The sequence below is a fragment of the Akebia trifoliata genome, chromosome 12 (assembly GCF_017979445.1).
Source record: "Akebia trifoliata isolate Shusen 1 chromosome 12, ASM1797944v1, whole genome shotgun sequence".
NCBI lineage: Eukaryota > Viridiplantae > Streptophyta > Magnoliopsida > Ranunculales > Lardizabalaceae > Akebia > Akebia trifoliata.
In genome coordinates, this window is record NC_141386.1 from 4,532,056 (window position 1) to 4,541,050 (window position 8,995).

General features: G+C 36.1%; 1 pseudogene; it reads right to left on the reverse strand.

Annotated features, from left to right (window-relative positions):
* Positions 1-1,132: 1,132 nt before the first annotated feature.
* On the reverse strand, positions 1,133-1,371 carry LOC147388721 (small nucleolar RNA U3; annotated as a pseudogene).
* Between the last annotated feature and the right edge of the window lie 7,624 nt (positions 1,372-8,995).

Below are 8,995 nucleotides of genomic sequence, written 5' to 3' on the forward strand. Positions count from 1 at the left end.
AATGTCTCACATTGACATCAAAACATTTTTCTAAGAGAACATATTCACATATTGCACACATCACTTTTAAGCATGCATTTTCATGCATTTTTTATATCCTTAAGTTTTAAAAAAGATTGGTCAAGTTTCATGGTATCACCTTTGGTGGAAAGGATAAGGTACCTAACACATTTTCCATTGTCTAACCGGACCTCTTACTTAGATCTTATGTAGACCATGCCCTTATTCATATACGAGAGTCATTATAATGAAAAAAACTAATTTTAAAATTATTTCCGGTGCCCATTCACACACATTTCTAAAAAAGAATGGTGGCGATTCCAAATAACGTAGCATTAATGTTACGTGACGAACTTCTCATGTCTATAACTTGACGACTCCACTGGAGATACTAGTGGGTTTAAATCAATTTTACTTGGCCATTTTTTTTTTCAAAAATATATAACATTCTTTCTTGGTTTTTATTATTTTGTTTATAACATGTTTGTTTGTTGATTGTTTTAATTATGTTGATTGTTTTTTTTCTTCGTGGAAGTAAATGTAATGTTTATTTCTTTATTTTGTTTTGATTTAAAGTTGTAAGGATTAATACACATTTGTAAATGCACTTGTGCACATTCCCTTCATAACTCAATGCACAAACCACCCTCATCTTATTTTAAATTTAATCTTAGATGTCGATATTCTCAAGCCCCCAAAATCGTTTATTTGGGAAGGCGGAGAGGAAAATATCCTTCCCAATCGCCAACTTAAGAAGTTTACATTTCAATGTGTTTGGAGGTTTGAAGATTGGGTAACCGTAAACCACATATAGTCGTATGCATCAATACAATTAAGTAAGGGTGCAACTTAATTCGGTTTGGTTCGGTTTAAATTGATATCGGATCGGTTTCAGATTTAAAAAATAAAAAACCAATAAATTCGATTTGGTTCTCGGTTCAAGTAATGTAAAAAACCGAACCAAATCGAAAACCAAAATAATATTTATTTAAAATAAAATTTATATTTATATTAAATTTTTACAAAATCTCTCTCGTCTCTCTCTCTCGCCTGTCGCCTCTCTAATGTCTGTACTTACTGCCATCGGGTACCAGCGGCTGCCACCAATGATCTCTCTCTCTCTCTCTCTTTCTCTCTGTGACTTGCTGCCATGGACTACCACCAATGATCTCTCTTTCTCTCTTCTCTGTGAGTTGAGAGCGATCCTTTACAAACATGGTCCAAGATTTGAATCAGTAGACCATTTAGCTGTTAATCACGTTCTGATCGCATGATCATGACTCATCCACCAGATTTAGATTCCTGTCTCCTTAGAACTCCAGGATATAGAGGTACAAGCCTATAGGACAGATCATGTTCAAGTAAGGTCTTTGAAGCCTAGAAGCCATTGAATAATTGTTTGAAGCAGTGACATCTCCTCGAGATTTCCAGCTTCAAAAGTCAAAATAATCACAGAATGGATTCAGAAGAAATCTGGGCTCTTCTTGTTTTCTTTAGTTCTTCTTTTAAGGACCCAATAAATCTCTCTCCTTCTCTCTACGGCTGTGACCTGTGGTTGCGACTGCGAGTTACGACCAAACCCTAAATCTCTTGGCAGAAATGAGGGAACTCTTGGCAACTCATGGAACCAAACCGTAATAAGGTCGGTTTGGGTTGGTTCGATTCTAGAACAATTTGATTCAGTTCTGGTTCTCATATATTGGAACCGATCTTTGATTAGTTCGATTATGATTTTGCTCTAACTCATACCAACCCGAACCAAGTTGCACCTTTACAATTAAGGGCATAGGACACCAATGTTTCAAGATGTATCAACCCTTAAGGATCTTGTAATTTTTTTTTTTAGTCCTTGAAAGCAAAGTTGTAATGCCCAAAGCGTAGACCCTATGACTTATTTTCTTCTTTCCCTTTGGTAAAAGGGGAGAATTTTTATTTTTCAAAATTCATTTGTTTTTGCAATTGCATGTTAAAAAAATATACTAACGTTAATTCCAAAATAATGGACAATATACCAAATAGTGGGCAACAAAAGAACTTGATCTTCTAAATATAACTACTAATCCAGGCATACAACACAGACCGAAGAAATTAACAAAAGTATGTACTTAGAGTACGGATTTGAAATTCATCTTAGTCCGTATTGTAAGTACGGACCAATGTATTTCTTTAATTTCGAAAACTACACCACGGACTAGAAGCTATAGAAATATTTGCCTACATTTAAGACATTGATTACTAGATTGAAGGCCTCCATTGTCCAATTTTTCCAGGCCCTAAAACCCACTATCTATGTCTCATTATCCAAGCCTTCCAAGTTACCCATCCGAAATTAATTTTTCAAGGAGAATCTAAGTCCTCATTAGGACCCATTTCTCATCTAGTCACCTATGTGGGTTTTTTTTTTCTGAACTACCATGTCCAACGGCCTACCATAGCTGCCAAGGCTCGATTTCGACCCACTACGTCTTAATGTAGTCAAGAAGAGAGCATACTACACTTAGGTTCAATCAATCATTAAGTTGACCCTAATTGGGTCCACGGTCTAACATCCACATCTAGATTCTAATTGGGTCCACATCCATCAAGTTGACCATAATTGGGTAATTCATTTTCCATCAATTCTAATTGGGTCCATATCTATCAAGTTGACCCTAATTGGGTTATTTACCACTTCTTGATCCTAATTGAGTTCACATCCAGCAAGTTGACCCTAATTGGGTCCACATCTATTAAGTCAACCCTAATTGAGTCTATATACATCAAATGGATCCTAATGGGGTTATTCACCCTTCCTTAAACCTAATCAAATCCACCATCTTTCTTTGACACTAATTGGGTATATCATATTTATTGACCCTAAAAAGAGCTATTACCCACAATCATCTCCAAAAGTTTCATGCTAACAAACATTTAGCTCCATGCCGATAAACCTCTAAGTTTTATGCTAACAAACCTTTAGTCCCATGCGACGAGCCTTCAGTTCCGTGCTGATAAACCTTTGACCTCGTGTCGATGAACTTCTAACTCCGTGCTAAAAAGCCTTTTGTTTCATGTCGCAAACCTTATGCTTTGTGCAGATGAACCCTAGCTTCGTGCTGACAAACCTCCGACCATGTGCCGATGGGCCTCCAATTCCGTGATGACAAACCCTGGCTCCATGTTGATAAGCTTTTGGTCCCGTGTCAATGAACCTCCAACTTCGTGCTAATAAACCCTAGTTTCGTGCTGACAAACCTTCGATTCTATGTCTACAAACCTCCAACTTCGTACTAACAAATGTCAATTTCGTGCTGATAAACCTTTAGCCTTATATAGATGAACCTCCAACTTCGTTTTGACAAATTCGATTATGTACTAATTTATTATCAAACCCAATCCAAGACTTTCTTAATTCAACTTTACCAATTAATCCAATTTGACCTAATGGATTATCATGCATCCTCATTATGTAAATAATATAAGAACATTTGACCACTTTTCTACAGGTAGCCAAATGACTAAGAAAGAAGTACTTGCCACTTGATAATCCTCCGTACATTTTAGGCTCGTAACCAACCATGAGCACATCAGAGTAACCTGAACAGTCAGTGACACAGTAATAACAAATTTCACCTTGAAGCTAGATGTAGTGGTGATAGTATTGAACAAATTTGACAAGATTCTGGATCTTTTAATGATAAATCCAAGTATCATTTAAGTTGTTCAACATAAAGTTTCTGGCTCAAATCAAGCTATGTCAGAACAACTGCAATAACAACAACAGTCGCAACTAGAACGTAATACCTTACACCCATAGCTCTCGTCAATCAAGGACCACCAATTCACATTCATTGCAACCAACAGTGACATGAGGTCGTTCAAAAGAAAGAATGTGAATTTAGAATAGTCGAAGTGAGAAGCACTATAGAAGAGAAACTAGCTAATAAGCTTGAGATAGTCGAGGAGAAAATCAAAATAATGAAAGGAAAAAAATCCTCAAACAGAATGAGGTTCAGAGATCTCGTCTTATACCTAAATGCACTTTTATCATCAAAGTTCAAGTACCCTGATTTCGAGAAGTATAACAGCATCGGATGCCCTTTATCCTACTTGAAGCTCTATTGTAGATCTATGTATAAATTTAGGATTAGTCAAGAATGATACACCAAAAATAACTTGAAAGTCAAAAGAAAATATGGAATATGCCCAAAGGTGGCAGAAATCTACCTTTAAAGTAAAACCACTAATGATTAAACAAGAGATAAACACTATATTCATCTCAACTATTGGCTACTCATTCTATACGCATCTGATAGGTCATACAACTGCATATTTTTTGTCATTGATATAAGTGACAGATCTAGTTGAAAACGGTAATCGGTTAGGTTTGATCTACGACCTGTCCAATCTAGGGGCACCAACAAAAGGGTCTACCCAATGAAATCCAGTAGTTTTGAACACGAAAAAGAGAGAAGCACAAGTTAACAATCTGCCACCTATTCAATCTTCTTCATCCCAACACCAGTAATGAAATAAAGGCTGCCAACACCTCGGGTCTCCTTTAGGGTTAACCCATCTCAAGTGACACCCATTCCTTAATCATTTTAGTTTGAATAGAATCTAGTATTTGGTCAAAACCCACAGTTTGTCAATAATCATCAAACCGAGTAGCGTAAACCCAATATAATCCCTCGAGTCTTCATTTGTATATCGACGACATTATCAGAACTACTCTTAACACTACTCAGGAGAGAATATCTCACTAAGAAATAACCAAACTCAGAGGCGATAAACAGACTAGGGTACAACCCTAATTAATTCTATGAGTTACATATGGGTATACTAGGGCATGTCACCGACCAATGTTGGTAACTTAAGCACAAAGTTCAAAATCTGATTGATAGAAAAATAATCATCCTAGATAGTCTGGCAACCTAAGCACCTCAGTAGAGTATCAATTAGATCACATTATCAATGCCATAGAAAGAGGATAAGCCAAGCTTCAACCCTTCAAATTTGATGGGACCTATTGGTTCAAAGGTTAGAGTCAACTTAAGGAGGAATACAACATCTACAAATGGAAATGCTTTACTTCAAGATACAACTAACCCATCACCATCCCAACTCCCAATTAGAATGGTCGGTCTCACAATTCACCCCAACTCCCAAACCACGAATCCATCACGACCACCCCTCATCATACCTTACACCTTACCAACATCAAGTTCTTCATCCCGACCACCCTTTGTCATATCCTACACTACACCAAGTTCTTAAAAGTCAAACTTTTCCTTCAAACCACCCATCATCCTACCCCTTACAAGCTCACAAACCTCTAACCTAACTACACCAATTACCAAACCCAATCCACCACCTCAACCCATAACCATCATATCCCCTAAACCTTTTTCGTACTATTCAAATCAAACTGTCTCATGGAATAATGAGACGATGATCATCACATCAATGGGGATTAAGAAGACGATGAGACTATAGTTACAGACATTGGTCATATGACCAGATCATGGTGGTACTACAAAGTACTTGAAAAAAAGCAAAAGAAAGATGAAACGAAAATACAGACAAAGTATAATAAATAAATAAAAAAGAAAAGCTTGTAGAAGAAGAACATGTACAACAAAGGGAGTCAGAAAAGAAGAAGAGTAGGATAACCTACAAGGAAGTGACCAATCTTCTCAAACTCATTCGAAAAAGTGAGTATAACATAATGGAGTAATTGAAAAAATGCCAACACATATTAGCATCTTTGACTTGCTGTTAAACTCTGAACAACATCGGGAGGCGCTACTTAAAGTTTTTAGTGCTGTATATGTACCTGAGACTACCTCATCGAAAGAGTTAGAGAAAATGGTGGGACAGGTCATGATTTCTAATTCGATCACATTCATAGAAGATGAATTTATTAATAGAAGATGGGGTCACATTGAACCATTACACATCATAGTAATGTGCAAGGGTATGATGGTAGCAAGGTTGTTGGTCGACAATGGCTTAGCTTTAAATATAAGTCCTTTACAAACCTTGCACAAGTTAAGCACAAATTTGTCTCACATCAGGCTAACTAAGAAGACCATCATAATTTTTGATAGTAGGAAAACTAAGTCGCTAGGGGAACTAGATCTTCTTATTACCATCGGATCATGCACCTTCGAAGTGAAGTTCGAAATCTTAGACAAACTTTAGGCATTCAATCTTCTTCTTGGAAGACCCTAGATCCACATTGCAGGGGTAATTCTTTCTTCTTTGCATCAATGGGTCAAATACATCATGGATAGAGGGTGATTTATGTCCTCGTTGAGAGGTTCATACCAATCGATCGATCTCCATATGTGTCATATATCGACGTAGGAATGACTGGGTATTAAGATCGGTATAACGCCTTTCAGTTCACATTCGTCAATCATTTCTCAAGAGGATAGTAAAAGATAATGATAGAGTTGTCAAAAGCAAATTTGATGATTGGACGAGTAATGAAGAAGGGGGGTATCATTCGTAATAAGAATTGGGACCTGGACGAAAATATAGGGCCACTCTGATCAATGCCAAAAAATACATTCCTTACTTTGACTTCAGATGCAAGCCTAGGATGAAAGACATCTCTGACATGAATGATAAAAAAGATGGAGCTTCGACTCGCACGGAGATAGAATCAAAAGCTTAATATATGGAACTTAGGTAAAGCAACCCATATAAACATCAACTTTCTATGATCATTGAAAAGACCAAATGATTTGTCAAAGCAATCGTCGACAAACTACATAAGAGAAGCAAGTGTTGTAAGTATCAAGCCCATTCAAGAACAAAAAGACTCTTTCGTTGAGTCCTTACCCGCTCCATGGATGGTATGGACATCTTGTTCAAAGGGGAATCTGGATGGAGACAACAAAAAGAAGAAAAAGTACCCTCCGAGGTATAAGTCCCAATATGCGAAGGTGAATGATCATTATTCCCCTTCAAGAATTATTGGAGATCTATGGTAATTTCACCTACCCTTCAGGTGTCTGTACCCAGATCTGACAACAATTAACTGAAAGTAATGGTCATATTGAACCATCAAGGGAGCTATTCCCCCGACCTATCTACCTTGTAAATGAGGAAAAAGTTCTTAAGAATTAGGAAGAATACCCAATCACTTATGAAGCTGTGATAGGGTTCAGAATCTCTCCAACCTAAAAAAATGTCAATAACAAAATATCACTTGCCCAAGAATCATAATGAGCCTTCGTTCTCAGAACAAAACTATTTTTAGGGCTTACCTTTATCGCTAATGAATTTGCAAGACTTTTCTTTTTCTTATTTTAGGAATTCAGATAGTTCTCAAAATCCAAACAAATAAAAAAATATTTCAAAAGTTAAAAAAGTAAAAAACCTCCCAAAATAAAAAAATAAAAAACTTTACAAAATACAAAAAAAATCAAATATTTTTATAATTTCAAAAAAATCAAAAAATTTTAAAATACCAAGGACTTTTGGAGAATTGCATCACCTGAATAAGCCTTGTGACAGAACAGAGTATGAAAAGGATGAATACAATTTTGACCTCAAACTTGACTTCAACTTCATGGGGATTGTAGAAGAGTTAGAGGAAGATGTTGAATATCTTCTAAAAGAAATCAAATAACTTATGGAGCATCACGATAAGGGTATTCAGCCAAATATAGAGGATACAAACTTAGTGAACCTAGGCACCGAAGATGACCCACAGATCGTCAAGATCGAAGTCTTATTGATAACTGAATAGAAAAAAAGATGACAAAGTTCTTACAACAATATTAAGATGTCTTCGCATGATCCTATCCAGACATGTCCAGTTTAGACATGTATTTGGTCATTCAAAAGTTACTTATCATATTGGAAAATAAGCCAATTAATTAGAAATTACGAAGATTAAAATCAAAATGGACACTTAAGGTCAAGGACGAAGTAATGAAGCCGTTTCAAGTAGGGTTTCTCGTGGTATCTACCTACCTCAAGTGGTTCGTTAACATCGTTCCTTTACCAAAAAATGATGGGAAAGTACGCATGTGTGTTAACTAACGAGATCTGAATAGAGTCAACCCTAAAAATGACTTTCCATTACCACATATCGACACTCTAATCGGTAATACAACATGGCATGATATGTTTTCGTTCATGGATGAATTCTCATGTTACAATTAGATAAAAATGATAGAAAAAGATCAAGAGAAGATCCCATTCATCACACCTTAGGGCACTTTTCACTATAAAGTCATGTCATTCAGCCTCAAGAACATCGGGTAACTTATTAGCTAGCAATTACTATCTTTTTCCACGATATGACTCACAAAGAGATAGTAGTATACATGGACGATATGATAGTCAAATCAAATCTTGACAATGATCATCTTGTAAATCTGAAGAAACTATTTGATCAATTAAGGAAGTATAGTCTAAGGTTTAATCCGACAAAGTATGTATTTGGGGCAACGTAAGGAAATATATTTGGGTTCATTGTCAATAGAAGAGACATAAAAAATTGATCTAGCCAAAATGAAGTACATTTTAAGAATGGAGTCGCACAAATTAGAAAAATAAATTTGGGGATTCATAGGTATAATTCAATACATTAGTCGGTGCATTACACAACTTACATCGATCTATGAACCAACATTTAAACTAATAAAAAATAATTAGTCAAAAGAATGGAATGAAGATTGTTATGAAGCTTTTCACAAAATCAAGAAATATCTATTCAACCCAACAGTCCTGGTTTTTCTTACATTAAGTCGATCCTTGCTGATGTATCTTTCTGTTCAAGAATATTCCATAGGTTGTGTATTGGGGCAACATGATGAAATTAGTTGAAAAGAGCAAGCCATCTACTACCTTAACAAGAAATTCACAAGTTATGAGGTGAACTATTCGACTTTCAAAAAAATGTGTTGTGCCATCTTCTAGGCATTATAACAGTTACGCTATTACTTGCCCAGTTACTCGACTATGCTAATTGCTCGAATGGACCCTTTGAAATATC